Genomic DNA, 25937 nt, shown 5'->3' on the forward strand with positions numbered 1-25937 from the left:
ATTTTAAGTCTACAAATTCATACTCATTGTAAATTCATTAACGATTCTACTTGTAAATTAATTACTTGATTATATTATAAAAAATTTACTCAATTGTAAATACTATTTTTTCTTGCTATTTGTATTTTATTTTAATTTTATTTTTAATATTTGAATACATTTCAGTTTATTTCTAAGTGAGATAATATATAATATAATAATTTTACAAGAATAATATTATATAGTCAATAAATATTATTATTTTTTATTAATAATAATTTGTACTCATATTTATAGACGTTTTGCATATAAAAAATATATAATTTACATTTATATTTACTAAAATTTTGTCGACATAAATCAATATATTTTATATCCACATTTTTAAAATTTTCACACATAAATTAATAAAATTTATTTGTTAAAAATAATTTAATATTTGTATTATTTAAATAATGACAAAAAAATATTAAAAATTATTTGTCTCCAAAAATTTTTCATCTTACAATGATATGGTACTTGTGCGTTAGTATCTTTGTTAACGGTATTAACACTCAAGATAGAATTGAACTATATTTAAAACATTAAACATAAATTGAAACAAATTAAATTTTAAATATATTTTAAAAAATGTTAAAAATAAAAAATAATTTTTTTACCCTTATTATAAATAATATTCTTTTTTAGAAGCTGTAGAAGAAATAACTTTTCTCTAATTGTTAACCAATATACTATGTCAATATCTTCATGTGGAGGTAGGTTAGTTAGCATGCAATACATATTTTTTCTTGACTAGCTAGCATGCAATACATTTTGTTTTGTGTCAGAAACTACTCCTTTTAATTATGTAATTTTTTTTAAAAAAATTATTCTTCATTTTCGTCATTTTATTTTTCTTGACGGCGATGTGAAAAAAATTCATAAAAATTGTTGGTAATTTGATTGTAATAAACAATAAGGGAGAGTAACATTATCAACTACGGAATATCAAAATCTGTCTCCCTAATTCTATTCTATGAATATTATTGTATTTTTGACTTTTTTTAATTTCCAATATTAATAATATTTCAAATTAAATTTTATTCTCTCTCCTTTAATAGTGGAAAGAAAGAAAAAACTTAAAGCATAATAAATATTCATAGCATTAAATTATAAAGTTGTTCAACGTTTTACTTGATCAATGAAACTTTTATATTTTACTAAACACGAAAGTTTTTCAAACCCGGGTGCTATATATGACGTATGTATCTTTGTATGTTATAAAATGTGATATTTTTAAAAGATAAATGAATGTAACATCTGAATTTTGATGGAGACCAATATAAAGGTAACAAATCAAATGGCAAAAATATTATATGCACGTTAAAAATTAATAACAAAATTAATTATTAAATATTTATATATAAATATATATTATTTAATTTATTTTTAATTATATGAACAATTAATTTAATAATTTTACCGATCGGATGATTGATCAAGTAGATGTATCATTTACCGAAGTTGACAAAATATTTGGGCTCCACAACTTAGCTAAGGCCTTGGACTTTTTCTTACTTTTTTTTTTTGGTTTGAGGTCATGTGGAGGGGCCTTTGACATTTATAAGGCTGAGATGAACATGGACAAACAAACTGAAACTCCTAGCTGTTGCTGGAACATGTGGGTAAATGTGTAGGTGTGTTGTAATATTTAAAGATCGAGGACCAAAAAAGCAAACTGGAGATCTAGTCATTGTTTAAAAAGCGTGATGGTTCAAGTATTACTTTATTACTTAGATTCCATTTTTATGGAAATCAAATATATCCGGAGAGAAGGTGGGAATTAAAATAATGATATTTTAATTTTCTAGAATTAAACTTGTTTGAAAATAACTTTTTAAATTTTGAACCAAATATAAAAATATAATATTTTCGTCTTAAAATTTTTAAAAATTATTTATAATTCTCTATCATACACACCCAAAGAGTAATGTTAGGGTAACTAAGACTTTGGTTGAGTGACGGACTAAATATATTATCTTTTAGAGTATATACCCATTTTGGTCCTCAAAGAATTTTAGACCAGACACTTTAGTTTCTAACTAAAATTAATTACTTGATTGGTTCCTAATAATTAATTTTGTCAGACACTTAGGTCCTTTGTTCCGTCAACTCTAACGGAAGACAAAATGGTCCCTAAGGTAGCGTTTGGTAGAGAGACAGAGACTAAAAGACTGAGACTGAGAGACTGAGACTAAGAGACTGAGACCGAAATAAATTTCAATATTCTGTTTGGTGCAAAGTGAGAGATAGAAATTGAAACAAGAATAAAACTCTAATTTCATTTGCACAAAGGATAAAATTGGAATTAATTAATTGAAATGAAAATATTTTACGTATAAAATGTTATTAAAATTTTCGCCTCTGTCTCTAAAAATTTTAGTCCCCTGTGTCCCTACTTTTTGGAGGTACTGAAATACTAAAATTTTAGGGACAGAGACAGAAATTTTAGTGCCAGTCTTTGAGCCAACAAACATGATACTGTGTCTCAGTCTCTCAGTCTCTGTCCCAATACCTCAAAACAAACGCTACCAACTCTAACAGAGGATAAAATAATCTCCGACAACTCTAACAGAGGACAAAATTATTCCTGGCCCCCTTTGTTTAGAAACGATATCATTCTCCCCCAATTTTCATCATATCTCGTATAACCTTAACATTCGTACTCTCCTTCTTCACCTTCACAGTCTTCTTCTCCATCTTCTCCTTCCTCCTCTTCAGCTCCAAAATCAAGCCATGGTGTAACTGTCACGCATGTCACACCTACCTCAACATGTCATGGATCACACACTTTCCAAATATCTATGATTAGTATACCCACCTCCTCCCCACTTCGCCCACCAAAAGCATACACCTCCACATCCTCAATAACAGCATCACTTCCAACCCCGACAACATTCACCACATCCTCAAGATCAAGTTCTACAACTACCCTAAGAGCACGTCTTTCTCCACTATCTGCCAAGCAATATAGATTGTTGGACACTAGGACATTACGAGAAGATTCTCTTTCGACATCATATGTAAATTCTCATTTAGAATGGAGCCCAAGTGCTTCATTCCTTCTCTTCCTGGGTCCAAGCTGGTAGACAGTTTCAACCTTGCATCCAAGCTATTAGTATAGCAAGCAATGTCACCATCACCGCTCATATGAAAACTGAAGTGATTACTGAACATTAATTCGGAGAAGAAGATGAAAGAAGCGATCAGAATGGTAGATAATGTGGCCATGGAAATAATAGGTCAGGGGAGGAGGGAGATGGCGACGACAACAACGGGTCTTAACAAATTGGACTTGCTGTCTAGATTCATGGGATCCATCGAAGTCGATAAGTACTTGAGAGATATAGTCATTAGTTTCCTAAGTATGAATTGGTTGAAAACAAGTTGAGAATTTTTCTTCTTGTGAACATCGAAGTTGCAGAGTACACATGTAGCTTGAAGTTGCAATGTTAGAGTGTTAGGGTTATGCGAGATATGATAAAAATTGGGAGAGAATAATGTTATTTCTGTACAGAGGTTGTTAGGGACTATTTTGTCTTCTGTTAGAGTTCTCAGGAACCATTTTGTCTTCCATTAGAGTTGACGGAGCAAAGAATCTAAGTATCTGATGGAATTAATTGTCAAGGATCAATCGAGTAATTAATTTTAGTTAGAAACTAAATTGTCCATTCGAAATTTTTTGAAGACCAAAATAGTATATACTCTATCTTTAATATGTTGCATTTGAATTTAAATTTGACGGTAACTAAGTAATAGATAAAATTTCTAAATGTATGTGTGCGTATATGATGTGTGTGAGGGATATAATTAAACTTTTTTAATAGTATAATAATCAAACATGTCATAATAGAATAATTAATATTTTTACAGCGATATAATTAAACTTTTTTATGAATACAAAATATGTATTTCCATACAATAACTAATATGTAATTGATAATTAGCGTAGATGTAGTATGAATAAGTTAAAAGATTTTGCTCAAATTATTATAGTTTTTACGACGAGCCAAATTATTCATTTTCATATCTTAAAAAGGTTTTTTTTTTTTTTTTTCAAAGGATGAATATATAGCGTTTATATTTATTTTCTTATTTGCTAATTAATACCACGCACAGTATTCACCTATTAATTTTTTTAAAATAAAGGTTAAATTTCATCAAGTAATTAAAGTGAATTTAAACGTCCTATAAATTTCAAGTTTTTTGGTGTCTAAACATGGAAAGAAATAAAGCAAACATTATTTTATATCCGAGCTGATGATAGTTTAATAACAAATTGTGTTTTAAAATATCAAAATATAGAAAAAAAAATTATGTATCTCAAATTCTGAATTAAAAATTTTATTGCAAAAAAAAAAAAAAAAAAAAAAGAGAAAACATGTATATGGTGAATAACTTATGTGATGAGCAGTTACCAAAAAAAAACCTTATGTGATGAGAACTACAGAAATTGGTAGGCTATGTATAACCAACAGCAATGGAAGCATGTTGACAAAAAATTTGGATACTATTTTGTCAAATCAAAATGCAATAGAATACAAATTTAAAAAATGATTTAGTGATTTAATGTCCGGTAAATATTTTTAAGAACTGATTTTGAATATTTTTTAACAAGAAAAATAAGGGTTTATTCATAAAAGATACTAAACAATATTTACAAGGAAAAGTCTAGATTTTAAGATGAAAGTTAGACATTTTTTATGTTGAAAAAAATTGGAAAATAACTACAATATAGTAAACTATTTTCTTTTCTTAACACATCGGCCGAATAGAAATTCTTCTAAAGATGATCACTCTCTCTTGATGCATTCTCCGAAATTTTCAAGATCTGAAATATCTACAAAATAATCAAACTACCACACAAAAAAAGAGACTAGAAACACCACAAAAAGGAGATTAGTTATTAATATGATAAAAATAAATATTTAAAATTGGAAAAATAGAAATCAACAAAGCAGAAAACTAAAGGCAAGAAGAAAAAGAAAGTGTAGTGTAGAAAAGAGAGGGAACAAATTAAAAGAGAGGGGAAGGCTACCACATAGCTTTGAAAAGTCAGCGCCAATGGCAGCATCGATCTCCTAGCAGCATCGTTTAGGGTTTTTGGACTTTTTTCTCCTTTTCGTAAAGACATAACGAAGAAAGGAAAGCAGAGACAAGGTTTTGTCACACACACCGCAAACAAATTTTGACTTTACACTTATTGTTCTCTTAGATGGTGTAGGTCCATGAAAGACATATTTAGTATTTTAGCACTTCTATCATTCTATGAATGATAATATCTATTTATTTTAGCTAAACCTTCAATTTTTCAGAGTTAGTCGTAATAAAATAACATAAACAAACTATCTAAATCTAAGTTTGAATTCCTAAGGCATCTTTTAGGGTTATATGTTTTTTCTACTTTCTTTAAACAAACTATCAAAATTTCTTTTAATGTAAAATGTGGTCTCGTGTGTATTATTGTTGCTAGTGGACGATATCCAAATTATAAGCAATGGTTGCGAAATAACATTTTGCGCTCACTACTAGAAAACTAGTTATTACAGATGAATATTTCTGACAGATTTTATCCCACGAAAATACAGACGGAATTTGAGAGGGATTTTTTGTCGAAAAAAAAATGAATTAGCATAAATTACAGACGAAAAAAATCCGTCGATAATTCTGTCGAAAAAATTAATTTTTTTCGTGAGAAATAGTTACAGACGGATTTTTCGTCTGTAATTAAATGAACAAAATGCTGCAGTTTTATTAAATTATTACAGACGGAAAATTCGTCTGTAATTTAAAATTTTCCGTCAGAAATATTAAAATAAAGTTTTGGAAATCACGTTCTTCTCTCCGTTTCAGTTCCCACTTCCACGCCTCTTCACTCATCCCGCTAAATGCTCCATCGGTGGCGCTATCAGCCTTGCACCGCCGATTGAACCTCCATTGCACTGAACTTCCATCGCACCGAGGTTCTGTCGTACCCCTTCCTGGTTCTTCTCCATCACACCCCTTCTATAGGCCTTATTCACGTCGCTCTCTTTCGAACCCTAACGTGCGTTTCTCTCTTCGATCTCGCCACTAGTGCTTGCTCTTCTCCGATCCGTGTGTTGCTGCGTTTCTCTCTTCGATCTTGCCTCAGCTGTGCAGGTAACCCTAATCTCCTTTCTCTTTCATCGCTGTTTTCTTTCATTCAATTCCATCGCTAACTCTAATTCTATTTCCTATTCTATGATAAGAACTTGTAACAGTTACAGTTCTTTATTTTGTGTTCTTATAAACTTGTTTGTGAAATCAAGGTTCCTGAATGCATTGACTAGTTTCATTTTGGTTGAATTTTTTGGGGTTTAGGTTTTTATTGATGTAATGTTTCTTGTTTCCATGTTTTTGCTGAAGATTGATTGGCTGAATGATGAGCGGATATTTTATACGCTTTTTGGGGATAATTTCATATAGTTTTGAGTATGTTTTAGCTAGTTTTTAGTCTATTTTTATTATTTTTTAGGAAAAATTCATATTTCTGGACTTTACTATGAGTTGTGTGTTTTTCTGTAATTTCAGGTATTTTTCTAGCTGAAATTGAAGGAGCTGAGCAAAAATCTGATTCAGGCTGAAAAAGGACTGCTGATGCTGTTGGATTCTGACCTCCCTGCACTCAAAGTGGATTTTCTGGAGTTACAGAACTCGAAATGGCGTGCTTCCAATTGCGTTGGAAAGTAGACATTCAGGGCTTTCCAGAAATATATAATAGTCCATACTTTGCACAAGGATAGACGATGTAAACTGGCGTTCAACGCCAGTTCTCTGCCCAATTCTGGCGTCCAGCGCCAGAAAAGGATCAAAAGCTGGAGTTGAACGCCCAAACTGGCATAAAAACTGGCGTTCAACTCCACAAATGGCCTCTGCACGTGAATTTCTTAAGTCTCAGCCCAGCACACACCAAGTGGGCCCCAGAAGTGGATCTCTGCATCATCCATCATAGTCTACTCATATTTTGTAACCCTAGGCTACTATTTTAGTATTTAAACAACTTTTAGAGACTTATTTTGAATCTTATGACATTTCAGATCTAAACTTTGTATTCTCTGACGGCATGAGTCTCTAAACCCCATTGTTGGGGGTGAGGAGCTCTGCTGTGTCTCAATGAATTAATGCAAGTATTTCTGTTTTCCATTCAAACACGCTTGTTCCTATCTAAGATGTTCATTCGCGCTTAACTGTGATGAAGGTGATGATCTGTGACATTCATCACCTTCCTCAAACCATGAACGTGTGCCTAACAACCACCTCCGTTCTATATCCGATTGAATGAGTATCTCTTAGATTCCTTAATCAGAATCTCTGTGGTATAAGCTAGAACTGATGGCGGCATTCATGAGAATCCGGAAAGTCTAAACCTTGTCTGTGGTATTCCGAGTAGGATTCAATGATTGAATGACTGTGACGAGCTTCAAACTCCTGAAGGCTGGGCGTTAGTGACAGATGCAAAAGGATAGTAAATCCTATTCCAACCGGATCGAGAACCAACCGGTGATTAGCCGTGCTGTGACAGAGTGCGTGAGCGTAGTTTTCACTGGAAGGATGGATGGTAGCCATTGACAACGGTGATCCACCAACACACAGCTTGCCATAGGAGGACGTGCGTGCATGAATCAGAAGACAGAGGAAAGCAGAGATTCAGAAGACAAAGCATCTCCAAAACTCCAACATATTCTCCATTACTGCACAACAAGTAACCTTTAATTTATGCTCTCTTGGTTATTCGCAATTCAACTGATAAACATAATTGACTTCCTGACTAAGATTTACAAGATAACCATAGATTGCTTCAAACCAACAATCTCCGTGGGATTCGACCCTTACTCACGTGAGGTATTACTTGGACGAACCAGTGCACTTGCTGGTTAGTGGTACGCGTTGTGAAAAGTGTGATTCACAATTCGTGTACCAAGTTTTTGGCACCGTTGCCGGGGATTGTTCGTGTTTGAACAACTGACGGTTTATTTTGTTGCTTAGATTAGGAAAAATTTCTCTTTTTTGGTTTAGAGTCTTTTATTATTTATTCCTTGTTAAAATACTTTAAACTTATAGCTCAGTTATTTAGAACGTGGTGTTTATGTTCATGATAATTGGCTATCATATTTTTAAAACCTTTTTCAAAAATAATTTTTCTATTAAATCCTGTGCCAAACTTTAAGTTTGGTGTGTTCTTGTTGATTTCCCTTTGGTTTTCGAAAATTTTGGTTTGGTTTTCTAAAAATTTTAAGTTTGGTGTTCTTCCTTCATGTTCTTGTGTTCTTGTGAGTCTTCAAAGTGTTCTTGAGTTTTCCTTGTGTCTTGATCTTAAAATTTTTAAGTTTGGTGTTCCTTGGTGTTTTCCCTCCAAAATTTTCAAAAACAAGGAGCATTAGATCTAAAAATTTTAAATCTTGTACTATCTTATTGTTTTTCTCTCTCCTCGCTAAATTTAAAAATATCTTTTCTCTCTATTTTTAAAACAAATTTTCGAAAATTATAAAAAAAAAATTTAATTTCAAAATTCAAATTCTTTTTAGTTATTTTATTTTATTTAAGTATTTACTTCTTATAAAATAAAATAAATAAAAAGGTAAATCAGTCCAAGTTATATCCATATATCCATCATGGACATAAGTGGAGATGGACAGTCCAGGAGGACTTTGGGGTCATATGCTAACCCCGCTACTGCTTCATATGGAAGTAGTATCTGTATACCTTCCATTGGAGTTAGTAGCTTTGAGTTGAATCCTCAGCTCATTATCATGGTGCAGCAAAGTTGCCAGTATTCCGGTCTTCCACAGGAAGAACCTACAGAGTTTCTGGCACAGTTTCTACAGATTGCTGACACAGTACATGATAAAGAAATAGATCAGGATGTCTACAGACTATTACTGTTTCCATTTGCTGTAAAAGATCAAGCTAAGAGATGGTTGAATAACCAACCTAAGGCCAGCATAAGGACATGGAAACAACTGACAGAAAAATTCCTGAATCAATATTTCCCTACAAAAAGGATGACACAGCTAAGGCTGGACATCCAAGGCTTTAAACAAGGAGATAATGAATCTCTTTATAATGCCTGGGAGAGATACAGAGAGATGCTACGAAAATGTCCCTCTGAAATATTTTCAGAGTGGGTTCAGTTAGACATCTTCTACTATGGGCTTGCAGAAGGAGCTCAGATGTCTCTAGATTACTCAGCTGGTGGATCTATCCATATGAGAAAGACAATTGAAGAGGCTCAAGAGCTCATTGATACAGTTGCCAGGAATCAGCATCTGTACCTAAGCAGCAACTCTTCCATGAATGAAGAGGTTAAAACAGTAACTGCTGAATTCAGTACTATAAAACAAGCTGCTGAATTCAATCAGCAATTGGATTTTCTAACAAAGCAGCTAGCTGAATTCAAGGACAGGCTACAAGAGACAAGGATAGCTAATATACAGATGGACGAACAGTTTAAGCAGACAAAGTAGCAGCTATCAAGGCAAATAGCAGAAGAATGCCAAGCAGTTCAATTAAGAAGTGGGAAAACATTAAATACCCCACCTCAAGGGATCAAAAATTCAAGAAATGAGCAACCCACCAAAGATTCACCTGAGGACAGTAAGAGCCCAGGGAAAAATAGTTCTGGCACTAAAACGCCAGAAAAGGGGTGGAAGGCTGGCGCTGAACGCCCAGACCATGCCCAAAACTGGCGTTCAGCGCCAGAAACAAGGCAGGATTGGCGTTCAACACCAGAAATGGGCAAGAATCTGACGTTGAACGCCCAAATGGGGCAGAATCCAGCGTTGAACGCCCAAAATGGGCACATTTCTGGCGTTCAGGCGCCAGGAACAAACAGTGAGCTGGCGTCTAACGTCACTCCAGCTTCTGACTCTGGCACTCAATTGCCAGTGAGGGATCAGACACACACAAGTGCTGATAACAACCCCTCTAAAAAGGCTTCTTTAACCACTAAGGTTGAGGAATATAAAGCCAAGATACCTTATCCTCAAAAACTCCGGAAAGAGGAGCAGGATAAGCAATTTGCTCGCTTTGCAGATTATCTAAGGACTCTTGAAATAAAGATTCCATTTGCAGAGGCACTTGAGCAAATACCTTCTTATGCCAAGTTCATGAAAGAGATCTTGAGTCATAAAAAGGAGTGGAGAGAAACAGAAAGAGTTCTCCTCACTGAAGAATGCAGTGCAGTCATTCTGAAAAGCTTAAAGACCCTGGGAGTTTTCTGATACCATGCACATTAGAAGGTGATTGCACCAAGACGGCTTTATGCGATCTTGGGGCAAGCATCAACCTAATACCTGCATCCACTATCAGGAAACTTGGCTTAACTGAAGAAGTTAAACCAACCCGGATATGTCTCCAACTTGCTGATGGTTCCACTAAATACCCATCAGGCGTGATTGAAGACATGATTGTCAGAGTTGGGCTATTCGCCTTTCCCACTGACTTTGTTGTGCTGGAAATGGAGGAGCACAAGAGTGCTACTCTCATTCTAGGAAGACCCTTCCTAGCAACTGGACGATCCCTCATTGACGTCCAACAGGGGGAAATAACCCTGAGAGTCAATGATGATGAGTTTAAGTTGAACGCTGTCAAAGCCATGCAGCATCCAGACACATCAACAGACTGCATGAAAGTTGATCTCATTGACTCTTTGGTAGAAGAGATCAACATGGCTGAGAGTCTCGAATCAGAGTTGGAAGACATCTTTAAAGATGTTCAGCCTGATTTGGAGGATTCAGGGGACATGAAAGAGCCCCTGAACTTTCTTCTGAAAGAGGAAAAACCTCCTAAACCCGAGCTCAAGCCACTACCACCATCCTTGAAATATGCATTTCTGGGAGAAGGTGACACTTTTCCAGTGATCATAAGCTCTGCTTTAAATTCACAGGAAGAGGAAGCACTTATTCAAGTGCTAAGGACACACAAGACAGCTCTTGGGCGGTCCATAGGTGACCTTAAGGGCATAAGCCCAGCTAGATGCATGCACAAAATCCTATTGGAGGACAATGCCAAATCAGTGGTTCAACCACAGAGGCGGCTAAATCCAGCCATGAAGGAAGTGGTGCAGAAAGAGGTCACCAAGTTACTAGAGGCTGGGATTATTTATCCCATTTCTGATAGCCCCTGGGTGAGCCCTGTTCAAGTCGTCCCAAAAAAGGGAGGCATGACAGTGATCCATAATGAAAAAAATGAACTGGTTCCTACAAGAACAGTTACAGGGTGGCGCATGTGTATTGACTACAGAAGGCTCAATACAGCCACCAGAAAGGATCATTTTCATTTACCATTCATAGACCAGATGCTAGAGAGACTAGCAGGTCATGATTATTACTGCTTTTTGGATGGCTATTCAGGCTATAACCAGATTGCAGTGGATCCCCAGGATCAAGAGAAAACAGCATTCACATGTCCATCTGGAGTGTTTGCTTATAGAAGGATGCCCTTTGGGCTATGCAATGCGCCTGCAACCTTCCAGAGATGCATGCTCTCTATTTTCTCTGACATGGTGGAAAAATTTCTGGAAGTCTTCATGGATGACTTCTCAGTATATGGAGACTCATTCAGCTCATGTCTTGATCACCTGAAACTTGTTCTGAAAAGATGCCAAGAAACCAACCTAGTTTTAACCTGGGAAAAGTGTCACTTCATGGTGACTGAAGGAATTGTTCTTGGGCATAAAATCTCAAACAAGGGAATAGAGGTGGATCAAGAAAAAATAGAGGTAATTGAAAAATTACCACCACCTGCCAATGTTAAGGCAATCAGAAGCTTTCTGGGGCATGCAGGATTCTATAGGAGGTTTATAAAGGATTTTTCAAAAATCGCAAAACCTCTAAGCAATCTGCTAGCTGCTGACACGCCATTTGTGTTTGACACAAAGTGCCTGCAGGCGTTTGAAATGCTGAAGGCTAAGCTGGTCACAGCACCAGTCATTTTTGCACCAGACTGGACATTACCATTTGAGTTAATGTGTGATGCCAGTGATCATGCCATTGGTGCAGTATTGGGATAGAGGCATGACAAGCTTCTGCATGTCATTTACTATGCCAGTCGCGTTCTGAATGACGCCCAGAAAAATTACACTACCACAGAAAAAGAATTACTTGCAGTGGTTTACGCCATTGACAAGTTCAGATCATACTTAGTAGAATCAAAAGTGATTGTGTATACTGATCATGCTGCTCTTAAATATCTACTCACAAAGCAGGATTCAAAACCCAGGCTCATCAGATGGGTATTGCTTCTGCAAGAGTTTGATATAGAAATAAGAGACAGAAAAGGGACAGAGAACCAAGTGGCTGATCATCTGTCCCGGATAGAGCCATTGGAAGGGACGCCCCTCTCTTCTCTTGAGATCTCTGAGACGTTTCCTGATGAGCATTTATTCGCCATTCAGGAAGCACCATGGTTTGCCGATATTGCAAACTATAAAGCTGCAAGATTCATACCCAAGGAGTACAACAGGATACAAAAGAAGAAATTAATTACTGATGCAAAGTACTACTTGTGGGATGAACCCTATCTCTTTAAGAGATGTGCAGACGGAATTATCCGTAGGTGTGTGCCTAGAGAAGAAGCACAGAAGATCCTGTGGCATTGCCACGGATCTCAATATGGAGGCCATTTTGGAGGTGAGCGAACAGCCACCAAGGTCCTCCAATGTGGCTTCTATTGGCCCACACTCTATAAAGATTCCCGCGAGTTTGTACGTAATTGTGACAGTTGCCAAAGAGCTGGTAACCTGCCTCATGGTTACGCCATGCCTCAACAAGGAATCTTGGAAATTGAGTTGTTTGACGTATGGGGAATTGACTTCATGGGACCTTTCCCACCATCATACTCAAACACTTATATTCTAGTGGTAGTTGACTACATATCAAAATGGGTTGAGGCTATTGCCACGCCCACCAATAATACTAAAACAGTGCTAAAGTTCCTCCAGAAACATATCTTTAGCAGGTTTGGTGTCCCTAGAGTACTAATCAGTGATGGGGGCACTCACTTCTGCAATAAAAAGCTTTACTCTGCCATGGTTCGATATGGAATTCGCCACAAGGTGGCCACTCCATATCATCCACAAACCAACGGGCAAGCTGAAGTCTCTAATAGAGAATTAAAGAGAATCCTGGAACGGACAGTAAATACCCGTAGAAAGGATTGGGCACGGAGCTTGGATGATGCTCTGTGGGCTTACAGAACAGCATTCAAGACCCCTATAGGGACCTCTCCATACCAACTGGTGTATGGTAAGGCATGTCACCTGCCCGTGGAACTGGAACATAAGGCCTACTGGGCAACCAGATTCCTAAACTTTGATGCCAAATTAGCTGGAGAAAAGCGATTGCTCCAGCTAAATGAGCTAGAGGAATTCAGATTCACAGCTTTCGAAAATGCCAAGCTTTATAAAGAAAAATAAAAAAAATGGCATGACAAAAAGCTGTCATCTAGAATCTTTGAACCAGGACAGAAGGTCCTGTTGTTTAACTCTAGACTCAGGCTATTCCCCGGGAAACTGAAATCCCGGTGGAGGGGACCATACGTGATTACAAGTGTGTCACCATATGGTTATGTGGAGCTTCAAGATATTGATTCTGATAAGAAGTTCATTGTCAATGGACAGAGAATCAAGCATTATCTTGAAGGCAACATTGAGCAAGAATGCTCAAGGCTGAAGCTAGATTAAAAGCTCAGCAAGGTCCAGCTAAAGACAATAAAGAAGCGCTTGCTGGGAGGCAACCCAGCCATGGGGCAACAATCCTCTAAGCATTTTGCCCTATTTCTATTTTTATTTTTATTTGTTCATATAAAGTTCATTGACAACAAGGTAAATAATCATTTACAGAAGACCTCGGCACACAAAACAGAGTAAAAGAGCTCAATGGCAAGAAAACGCCAGTAAAAGGGCATTTTGGGCGTTCAGCGCCCAAAATGGGCATCCACTGGGCGCTGAACGCCAGTAATGGTAGCAATCTGGGCGTTCAACGCCAGAAATGGCCACCCACTGGGCGTTGAACGCCAGTAATGGCAGCAACTGGGCGTTGAACGCCCAGGAGATCAGCATTTGGGCGCTGAACGCCCAAAACAAGCAGTGTTTGGGCGTTCAAACGCCAGGAAGGCAGGGAGGAGCCAAATTCATTTTTCCACACGTTTTTCCATTCTAATTTAAAATTTTATGATTCAATACATGATTTTATTTACATAAACATGTCAAGAACCCTGATTTCAAAAAATCCTACTTTCAAAATATCAAATGTATCTTAATTCATAAGCACACACCCTCTTTGCAAATTCAATCCAACTCTTTTCAAATCTTTTCCAAAAACAAATCTATCTTTTTCACTCTAAAATCTTTTCAATATCTTTTTCATATTATCTTTTTCAAAATCCAGATTTATCTTTTTAAAAAATCTATCCTATCTTTTCAAAATCAAACTATATCTTCTATCTTATCTTTTTCAACTCAATCTTTTTATCTTATCTCTTCCAATTTTTCGAAAATCCACCCCCCACCCCTTTAAATTTGGGTTCGGCCTCCCCCCTCCTCCATCAACAAGTGCACCTTGATCTCCTTCTATCCCTCTCCTTTCTTTTCTTTTGCTTGAGGACAAGCAAACCTCTAAGTTTGGTATGTTTATCCGAGATCACTAAGATCATGGCTCCCAAAGGAAAACAATCCACTCCAAGAGGCAAGAAAGAGAGCGTTCCAAAACCACTTTGGAATCAAGGGAGGTTCTTATCTAAAGAATATTCAGACCATTATCTTAAAGTAATGGGTCTGAGATCAGTGATCCCGGAAGTTAGATTCGATCTGAAAGAAGACGAATATCCAGAGATCCAGGAGCAAATTCGAATCAGGAACTGAGAAGTCCTAGCTAATCCTGAAACGAAAGTAGGAAGGAACATGGTCCAGGAGTTCTATGCTAATATGTGGCAGACTGACAAGCAAAGACTATCTGGAACTGCCTGCTACGAATTTCGGACCATGGTCAGGGGAAAGATTGTTCATACCACCCCTGACAAGATCAGAGAGATATTAAAGCTACCTCAGCTAAAGGATGATCCAGACTCCTTCAACAGGAGGATGATGAGAGCAGACATTGGCCTGGATAAGATTCTAGAGGACATATGTATCCCTGGAGCCAGGTGGACCACCAACCCAAAGGGCGTCCCAAATCAACTCAAGAGAGAGGATCTCAAACCAGTTGCCAGAGGATGGCTGGACTTCATTGGGCGTTCTCTGTTGCCCACTAGCAACCGTTCTGAAATCACAGTTAAAAGAGCAGTGATGATTCATTGCATCATGACGGGGAAGGAAGTGGAGGTTCATCAGCTGATTTCCACTGAACTCTACAAGATTGCTAATAAAAATTCAAAAGAGGCCAGATTGGCTTATCCAAGCGTGATTTCTCTGCTCTGCAAGGACGCTGGAGTAAGAATGGGAATAACTGAATATATCCTAATTGAAAAGTCAATCACCAAAGCATCAATGGAGAGACAACAAGCACAGGAGGATCCCATCAAGAAGAGAGCACAGGAATTCCTCCCAGAGATCCCTCAAGCGGAATATTGGGAATATCTTGAGACGTCTGTCACCAAGATACAGGAGGCTATGGAGCAAATAATAAAACAACAGAAGGAACACAGTCAAATGCTGACCTATATGTTTAAAGAACAAGAGGAGCAGGGGCGTGACTTAAGGGAACTGAAGCGCCAAAAGTCTTCTCTTGTAATACCAAGCATCCCAAGGATCAGAGGAACCCCCGTGCCCCCAGAATAAAGGTTGTTAATTTCCAATTTCTGCCTTAACTCTGTGACAGTGTCCTTATAAAAGTTTACCTTAGAAGTCATATAATAGTAATCAGTATCTATTTGATTTTGTCTCCAATTAAGCTATAGTTTATTTTTCTCATCATCATTAAACATGAATAAAATAGTAGATCTTTTGAATAAGAAGCAATAAAATTTCGAGTTTAATAAAAGAAATTCTAATTGGTTAAATGTGGTGGCAATGCTTTCTGTCTTCTGAATGAATGCTTGAACAGTGCATATGTCTTTTGAATTTGTTGTTTAAGACTGTTAAATATGTTGGCTCTTGAAAGAATGATGAACATGAAACATGTTATTGATAATCTGAAAAATCAAAAAAATGATTCTTGAAGCAAGAAAAAGTAGCAAAGAACAAAGCTTGCAAAAAAAAAAAAAAAAAGCAAGTAGAAAAAGCCAGTAACCCTTAAAACCAAAAGGCAAGGGCAAATAAAAGGGATCCCAAGGCTTTGAGCATCAGTGGATAGGAGGGCCTAAAGGAATAAAATCCTGGTCTAAGCGGCTAAACCAAGCTGTCCCTAACCATGTGCTTGTGGCGTGAAGGTGTCAAGTGAAAACTTGAGACTGAGCGGTTAAAGTCAAGGTCCAAAGCAAAAGAAGAGTGTGCTTAAGAACTCTGGACACCTCTAATTGGGGACTTTAGCAAAGCTGAGTCACAATCTGAAAAGGTTCACCCAATTATGTGTCTGTGGCATTTATGTATCCGGTGGTAATACTGGAAAACAAAGTGCTTAGGGCCACGGCCAAGACTCATAAAGAAGCTGTGTTCAAGAATCATCACACTGAACTAAGAGAATCAATAACATTATCTGAATTCTGAGTTCCTATAGATGCCAATCACTCTGAGCTTCAATGGATAAAGTGAGATGCCAAAACTATTCAGAAGCAAAAAGCTACTAGTCCCGCTCATCTAATTAGGATCTGAGCTTCAATCAAAAACTCTGAGATATTATTGCTTCTCAACCTATTAGTCTTCTATTTTATTTGTCTAGTTGCTTGAGGACAAGCAACAGTTTAAGTTTGGTGTTGTGATGAGCGGATATTTTATACGCTTTTTGGGGATAATTTCATATAGTTTTGAGTATGTTTTAGCTAGTTTTTAGTCTATTTTTATTAGTTTTTAGGAAAAATTTATATTTCTGGACTTTACTATGAGTTGTGTGTTTTTCTGTAATTTCAGGTATTTTTCTGGCTGAAATTGAAGGAGCTGAGCAAAAATCTGATTCAGGCTGAAAAAGGACTGCTGATGCTGTTGGATTCTGACCTCCCTACACTCAAAGTGGATTTTCTGGAGCTACAGAACTCGAAATGGCGTGCTTCCAATTGCGTTGGAAAGTAGACATCCAGGGCTTTCCAGCAATATATAATAGTTCATACTTTGCACAAGGATAGATGACGTAAACTGGCGTTCAACGCCAGTTCTCTGCCCAATTCTGGCGTCCAGCGCCAGAAAAGGATCAAAAGCTGGAGTTGAACGCCCAAACTGGCATAAAAACTGGCGTTCAACTCCACAAATGGCCTCTGCACGTGAATTGCTTAAGTCTCAGCCCAGCACACACCAAGTGGGCCCCAGAAGTGGATCTCTGCATCATCCATCATAGTCTACTCATATTTTGTAACCCTAGGCTACTATTTTAGTATTTAAACAACTTTTAGAGACTTATTTTGAATCTTATGACATTTCAGATCTAAACTTTGTATTCTCTGACGGCATGAGTCTCTAAACCCCATTGTTGGGGGTGAGGAGCTCTGTTGTGTCTCAATGAATTAATGCAAGTATTTCTGTTTTCCATTCAAACACGCTTGTTCCTATCTAAGATGTTCATTCGCGCTTAACTGTGATGAAGGTGATGATTCGTGACATTCATCACCTTCCTCAAACCATGAATGTGTGCCTAACAACCACCTCCGTTCTATATCCGATTGAATGAGTATCTCTTAGATTCCTTAATCAGAATCTCTGTGGTATAAGCTAGAACTGATGGCGGCATTCATGAGAATCCGGAAAGTCTAAACCTTGTCTGTGGTATTCCGAGTAGGATTCAATGATTGAATGACTGTGACGAGCTTCAAACTCCTGAAGGCTGGGCGTTAGTGACAGATGCAAAAGGATAGTAAATCCTATTCCAACCGGATCGAGAACCAACCGGTGATTAGCCGTGCTGTGACAGAGTGCGTGAGCGTAATTTTCACTGGAAGGATGGATGGTAGCCATTGACAACGGTGATCCACCAACACACAGCTTGCCATAGGAGGACGTGCGTGCATGAATCAGAAGACAGAGGAAAGCAGAGATTCAGAAGACAAAGCATCTCCAAAACTCCAACATATTCTCCATTACTGCACAACAAGTAACCTTTAATTTATGCTCTCTTGGTTATTCGCAATTCAACTGATAAACATAATTGACTTCCTGACTAAGATTTACAAGATAACCATAGATTGCTTCAAACCAACAATCTCTGTGGGATTCGACCCTTACTCACGTGAGGTATTACTTGGACGACCCAGTGCACTTGCTGGTTAGTTGTACGCGTTGTGAAAAGTGTGATTCACAATTCGTGCACCACTGAACAAGTTTCTTGAATAGCTTTACCTTGATAAGGTATTTGCATTTTGAATAAGCTTTGATCATTTTTCATTTTTGCTTTTTACCTTGGTTGTTTGTTTGTCGTAGTGTGTTAATTGTTCTATTGTTTAGGCAATTTGCAAGATAGAATTAGTTATACACTATACACTAAAAGAGTTTTGATTTCAATGGTTAAACTAATTTAACTGTAGTAGGCAGATAGAATTTCTCTTCCTCTTTTGAATATTATCCGAATCTGAAAAGTGGAAGCTTGGTTCTTTTACTTGTCATAAGAAACATATCAGAGACTCTAGCTAGTTCTCTCTTTTTGCTGCTTTTCGAAGATTCTATCTCTGAATGTGCAAAGCAGGACAAGATGGAAAGTAGAGGGAGCAAAGCAATGCCTGCACAGAAAAATGGGCGTCGACCGAATCGAGAAAGGGAAATGGCTTTGATACAAGATGTATGTGATAATTTATTAGTGAAATAAATTTTTAGTACATAGAGTAAATTAATGTTTTCAAACTTGACAAGTTGATAAGTTGAAGAGAAAGCTGAGACATGAAGAGAATGTGCATAGTATACTATTTATTTATTGGATTGCTGGTGGATCATCACAATGGAAAGGTACATAGTTCATATCATTATGTATTTATTTATTGGACTTTTCAATTGATTTTGTCCTGGTTGATGGTATTTTGATTTTCCTTGCAATGGATCAAGTCTTTCAATTTGCTCTTGTCTTACGAGCTCTCTCCGCCGTTCTCGTCTCTGCTTTTTTTCTCTTCGTCAGAGGTTTGTCATCGTCTCTTCTTGTCATCTTTTAATATGCAAATCTTTTTCTTCTTCTAGCTGTGTTTGGTGATCATAGCATCGGGGTTCTGGGGAAATTATATATATATATATATATATATATATTCATTGCTTAATTATGAAGGTGAACTTACCATTTATACTGAGTTACTGACTATATGAATAGTATAGACTGCTGGAAATTTGGGGGCAGACCCAATCTTAGATAGTGAAGTGGTGCCTTCCCTACTAGTTGAGATAGCTCCCATTCTTTGTGTTGCTAATGAAGTAGAGGCTAGCAACCCAAGGGTTGGTTATCTCTGTAAGTTTCTTTTGTATTGTATTTTATTTGTATATCTACGAGTGAACTTTATTTGACATAGTGCCATTTTTTGGTTGGTTCGATTTTGAATACAAGTAGATGAAGCAAATGCAAATACAGGTAGATGAAGAAAATGCCAGAGCAGTTAAAGAGCGTGAGACAGCACAGAAAGCCATTGAAGAAACACCACCAGTTATTAAGGAGACTCCTGTTCTAGTGCAAGACACAGCAAAGATTAAAGAAGCACCACCAAGTTCTTTCTCTTTTTTTAGGTTAAATTTAATTGTGAGTAATCACTAAGCCTCACAAGTTCCACTGCATTAGAGCTCAAGCTTAAGGTGATTCAGATAGAACTGTTAGATATATAATTTTGCTATACATGTTTGGTTTGTGTTGATGATCACCAATATGAATGTTAATGTTTATACTCTATATAAGGTTCAACAAAAATTGAGGGAATTCCTGAGAAAACAGATTCCAAGGATGATAACTTAGTATTTGTTGCTGGTACTACTGGTAGAGTTGGTTCAAGAACTGTTAGGTACATTTGTTAGTACTCTTTAATTCACTTGTTCTTTAAGAAGAAACTTATTTTCTTTAAAATGCTGACTAGTGATAGTTTTATTTCAGAGAGCTTATAAAACTTGGATTTAAAGTAAGAGCTAGAGTGAGGAGTGCTGAGAGAGCTGGTCTACTAATCAAGGTACAGGTTCTATCTTATGAACAAGATTTGGTATCCATTAGTGCTTGATATGAAAAGGATGTGCATTAAGATATAGAACATATGCAGAGTGTTGAGCAAATAAAGCTTGATGATGGAACAAGTGGAGGGAGTCAAAGTAAGACAAGAAAGTTTATGGATTTCATGATTTGTGTAGGTTTGGCAATAAAGAAAATGCTGATGTATTGAATGACAAGAGAATGTTTTTGGTTTTTAGCCCAGCTGTAGAGAAGCTTGAAATTACGGAATGCGATTTGGAGAAACCAGATCAAATTGGACCAGTACTGGGGAATGCATCAACAGTTATATGTTCCATTGGTGCTAGTGAGAAGGAAGTTTTTGACATCACTGGCCCTTGTTGAATCGATTATCGCGCCACCAAAAGCCTTATTGATGCTGGTAAGACAAGATTCTTCACTCTTATGTTAAGATCTTGTTAAGTCCTAATCTTGAAACACAAAACTGTCATAACAATTTGTTCCTTGTTATTTAGTTAAGACTAATGTCTTAATATGATGAAAACTCAAAATGGTTTTGTTTTTTCTATGATGCAGCAACTGTTGCCAAAGTAAATTACTTCATACTGGTTACTTCATTGGGAACAAACAAATTTGGTTTACCTGCAACTATTCTCAAGTGAGCATTAATGAAATTCTTTCTGATATTATCATATTTTAACAAGAAGTTCAACTGATTGCTGAATTTTCGATCTTGAAGTCTTTTTTTAACTATCAACTTCATATTAAAAACAGTACTGCATGTGATTTTTCACTTTCAAGATTATGATGGTAGTTATGCCAGAAAGCAAGATCCTAACTGTCTAAAACTATTAACATTGTTCTTCAGATAGTGAGACCTGGAGGTATGGAGCGGCCGACGAATTCTTACAAGGAAACTCATAACCTAACACTATCAACAGAAGACACTTTATTTGGGGGTCAAGTATCAAACCTTCAGGTGCTTAACATGTAAAATTTTGTGCTGATTTCCAATTTTGTAAAACTAGTCCTATGAATGACAGAGCAAAAATAACAAGTTCTGTTTCATGGTAGGTGGCAGAACTTATGGCAGTCATGGCCAATAACCCTGATCTTGCATATTGTAAAATAGTGGAGGTGTAGCAGAGACAACTGCGCCGCTGAATCCCACGAAAGAGCTTCTTGCAAAGATATCATCTCAAAGACCTTACATTTCTTGGATGCTGCAGAGATATGCAGAAATCGGATGCTGCAGCCGTCAGTGATCCGGCTCCCTCAGAACCTGCCATTGCCACAGCCACTGAGAAGGAAACTGTACAACCAAAACTGGTTGCGAAAAAGTCACTTTCGCCTTATACTGTGTAAGCCTAACTTGGATATTTGTGTGTTTAAAGGTCTTGCTCATAATATCCAGTAAGTAATGATGACAAAATCCATAGATCAGCCTTTTTCCACCTTTGTAAGATATTCGAGTAACTTGGATGGATATGGTTGGTACTAGCCTAACTTTAAAAATGACTATTTAAGATATTGAAGAATTTATGGTTGGTATTAGACTAAAATCTTTTCACGTGTTTGTTTTAAATGCCTTTGTTGACTAGTGAAAAAATCTTGTTGCATTCATAGGTCTTGGAAGACCGTGCGCGTGATAAGATGGACAAATTGTGCCAGATGCCCTTTTAAAATTTGGCACACATGTAAAGAAAAAGGTATATTTTCTTCACTTCTCTCTATGCACCTGATCAGGTTTCGTTTCTGATGGTTTGTGACTGTTGCGACAAATTTTGCTTTGGATTGCAATCCTTTAGAATTTGTGCAAGATATTCTATTGATGTTTAAACTATGATTTTATGTTATATTAGGAGTCCAAGTGAAGTCAAGTAGTTCTAGTGCAGTTCCACTATCACTGCCACTGCCGCCATCCTCAATCTCTTCAGATGAGGACTATGATGATGATGAGGATGAAGATGACACTGAAGACTATAGCTGATAGTTTTAGTATGGTTGAACAATATACTAGGAATTATAGTTGATGATCAATACACTTTGTTTATGTTTTGAATTATATTAACTTGCTTGTTTATAATACTTTTCTTTTAGTTTGATAATACGATGAATTTATTTATTTTTTGAAATATTATAAATATTCGAATACAAATTAGATAAAAATTTGTATTAAATTTATATTTATTTTGTATGAAAATAAGTTTATTTTGTAATTGGAAAAATCTAAAAAAAAATTATATTTTACCTTACTGACAGATTTACAGACGAATTTTCTGTCTGTAATCAGAGTGTGAGATGATTTTCCAAAGTTCAAATTACAGATGAAAAATTCGTCTGAAAATCTGTCTGTAATTACAGACAGAAAATCCGTCTGTAATTACAGACGAAAAATCCGTCAAAAAGTTCGTCATCTTCGGAAAATGGATGGAGAATTTACAGAGGAAAAATCTGTCGGTAACTGGTAAAAATCCGTCGGTAAATAATTTCCGACGGACTTTTACAGAAGAACAAAATCCGTCGGTAATTTCGTCATCTTCCCCATTCACTGTTAATTTCCTAACAGTAAGCCTTAACCAGGGACGAAAGAGGTAGCAACCACGAGGAAGAAGGTGGACAAAGACAGGACGAAAAAGTGAGTAGAGATGTGGCTAGAAAGAAGAGCAGACAGGCAAGTAGACAAGCGGGTGGTAGCAACGCAGCAAGCAGAGAAACTGGTGGCAGCAATGTGTGCAGAAAGATATGTTGGCGGCGGTGACATGGGCAGAAAGATACATTGGGGGCGGTGGTCTGAGTCATCCTCTTCTCATCGCGCGTCGCCTCCAACAGTACGCGCGGCGGTGGTCTGAGTCATCCTCTTCTTGTTGTTACTTGTTGCTGATTCTTCTTCTTCAGTTAGTTGTTGTTCTTGTTGTCACCGGTTTTTCTTGTTCTTCTTCCTGTTAATTGCATATATATCTAGTTTTTGTCTGAAATTATTTTGATTCGAGATTTCTGAAATTTGAGGGTATAAAAATGGTGGATCTGTAAAAAAAAGTGAGAAAAAGTGCGATTCTATATAAGGATATTTTTGTCCAAAAATTAAAAAAAGAACGATTTTAAAACTAATTTAAATCTTAAGGACGAATTCGAATGTAAAAAAAGATCGAGGAAGAATAAAATTTTTGACCTTATACTTAACCCTTAAATATATTATATAACCAGACTTAGTTTGCTTTATATATATTATTTTAAATTGAAACCTTTCATTCAATATTTTTTTGTATATTTATAAATTAAAAAATTAAACAAAAATATTTTTATTAATCATGACCTATTTCGTTTATTCATAGTTATTTGTATCCATTAATATTATTTTTTAATAAATACTTAAAAAATTATAATATGTATAAATTAATTAATAAATTATTGAAATATAAAAATAATATTTAGTTTAATAAAAAATAAAATAAAAAGTTACTTATTATAAGAAAAAATAAAATTCATATAAATATTTAATTATGACCAATAAATCAGTTTGATCAGTTATCCAATAATTAAATCAATGATCTATTAATAAAGTATTATGGTCAAATTAACTATTGTTGGTTTGATTCTAATAACTATAATTAGGAGAGGTGCTATGTCCTTAATTTTAATATAGCGGAGCCAATAAGAAAATAACAAATTCAGTAAAGAAATATAATAAAAAGAATTAGAAGGTGATACTATTGTAATATTTTAATTAGAAGCAATTGAGCTCTTGATTGACTTTCTACTAATAAAATGAATTTTCTTAATTTATGATGATACGTTATTTAACAAAACAGTAAAAACCACTTTTAAAAAGAAGAAACTACAAGCATAATGCATGATAATTTTTTTTTTAAAAGAAATATAAGATAACTATTATAGACATAATATTATAGAGATTAGACTCCTTAATTAAGTTATTGTAATTTTGAAGAGGATAAGTCACCAGGGAAAAAAAGATTGAAGAGCATAAATTGGCTCTAAAAGCATCCTACAAGAAATTTTAAGAGGACCTCTTATTAATGTTAAAACTTAGAAGAAAAGCATCCATTTTTTAAATTTAAAAAATATAAGGAGAAAAAATATCTTAAGGATTATATTCTATTATTCTTAAACATAAACACCAATTTTAAAAGTATAGAACAAATTAGAAAGTGAAACCTTTCTGTTAAAGAAATTATAATCTTTGGGGTCGAAATTGAAAACGAGCAAGCTATTTATTGGTTTTAATTAAACAGAAAGGTGTAGGGTGAATAAAAATAGAAATAAACATACACAAAAGAGTATGGCACAACTTGTACTTCTAAATTATTCTCTTTTCTTCCCTTTTTCTTTTTTATATTGTTGGGGTGAAATTTTCTCTAATTATTTGAGAAAGCATAATAGAATGGATTTTGAAGTGTCGGGATTAAATAAAAACCATATTACATGAAAAAATTATTTATTTTCGAATTGATAATTTGTGTGCTTAATTACAGAAATTATTTTTTTAATGGATAGAAAAATGGTGATATGCAGCTTAATGGGTGCATGGCGTGTAATCCTGAGATGTGGATCTGCCACTGCCAGGAACCAAAAAACGCAGGTTGCGTTTGTCAGTGTCGGACAGTCAAGTTTCGCAACCTGTCGTAGCTCCCTGCATGGAGACAGACACCTACTGTGTGTTGACCGCTTGGAACTCAACAAACGTAGGTTGTGTTTGTCAGCGGGCAGAAATTAATCGTAGGATGCGATTGTCAGCAAGCTATGTTGCATGCATGACACGTTTCGAGTGGAGATGTTGAGCGTGCACTTATAAAAAAAACCGTAGGAGGAGAGGCAATAAAGAGGGGCAAAAAAAAAGGTTGAGGTGGGTTCCATTGTGTGGGAAAGAGGGGAGGCTGGTGCGCTGAAGCAACAAAGAGGGGGCAAAAAAAAAAGGTGAGGTGGGTTCCATTGTGCGGAAAAGAGGGGAGGCTGGTGCGCTGTGTAGTTGGAGAAAGGGGAGGAAGTAGAAGAAGAGTAGAAGATTTAGGAATTTAGTTAGTTCATAAAAAAAAAAATAGTTCGCAATTTTACGTTACATGAAGAACATATTATTGAGTATTTGGATCATCCTCAATTAGTAAGTATTTTTTTTAAATTCATGATAAATAAATATATTTATTTTTATTTTATTTGATTTTATTTAGACTGTTTTATTGTTATTTTTATTATTATTATCGGTATTGTTATTATTACTGATAGTTGCAATATTATTATTATTATTGTTATTACTATTATTATTTGTATTAGTAGTAGTAATAATAATAATAGTAGTAGTTAATATGATTATTGTTATTATTATCATTAGTAATAACCGTATTATTATTATTATTATTATTATTATTATTATTATTATTATTATTATTATTATTATTATTATTAGCCGTATCATCATCATCATCATCATCATCATTCGTAGTAGTAGTAGGCTAGTAGCTGTACCATCATTATTATTATTATTATTATTATTATTATTATTATTATTATTATTATTATTATTATTATTGCATTGGTTGTTGTTAATTTGAATAAATATTATTTTTTATTTTGCAGGCGACCAGAAATTTGTTGTCTAGAAAGCTTGATCCGCCAGATACCTTTAATGAGAGAGCTGCGGCGGCATTAGCATTAACTGGGTTTCAACACGTTTCGTGA

General features: G+C 35.7%; 1 pseudogene; it reads left to right on the plus strand.

The window, feature by feature from the left end:
- Positions 1–3229: 3229 nt before the first annotated feature.
- Positions 3230–25937, plus strand: LOC148566161 (protein TIC 62, chloroplastic-like; annotated as a pseudogene).

Source organism: Arachis ipaensis, chromosome B5 (genome assembly GCF_059453495.1).
Source record: "Arachis ipaensis isolate K30076 ecotype BB chromosome B5, ASM5945349v1, whole genome shotgun sequence".
In the NCBI taxonomy this organism is placed as follows: Eukaryota; Viridiplantae; Streptophyta; class Magnoliopsida; order Fabales; family Fabaceae; genus Arachis; species Arachis ipaensis.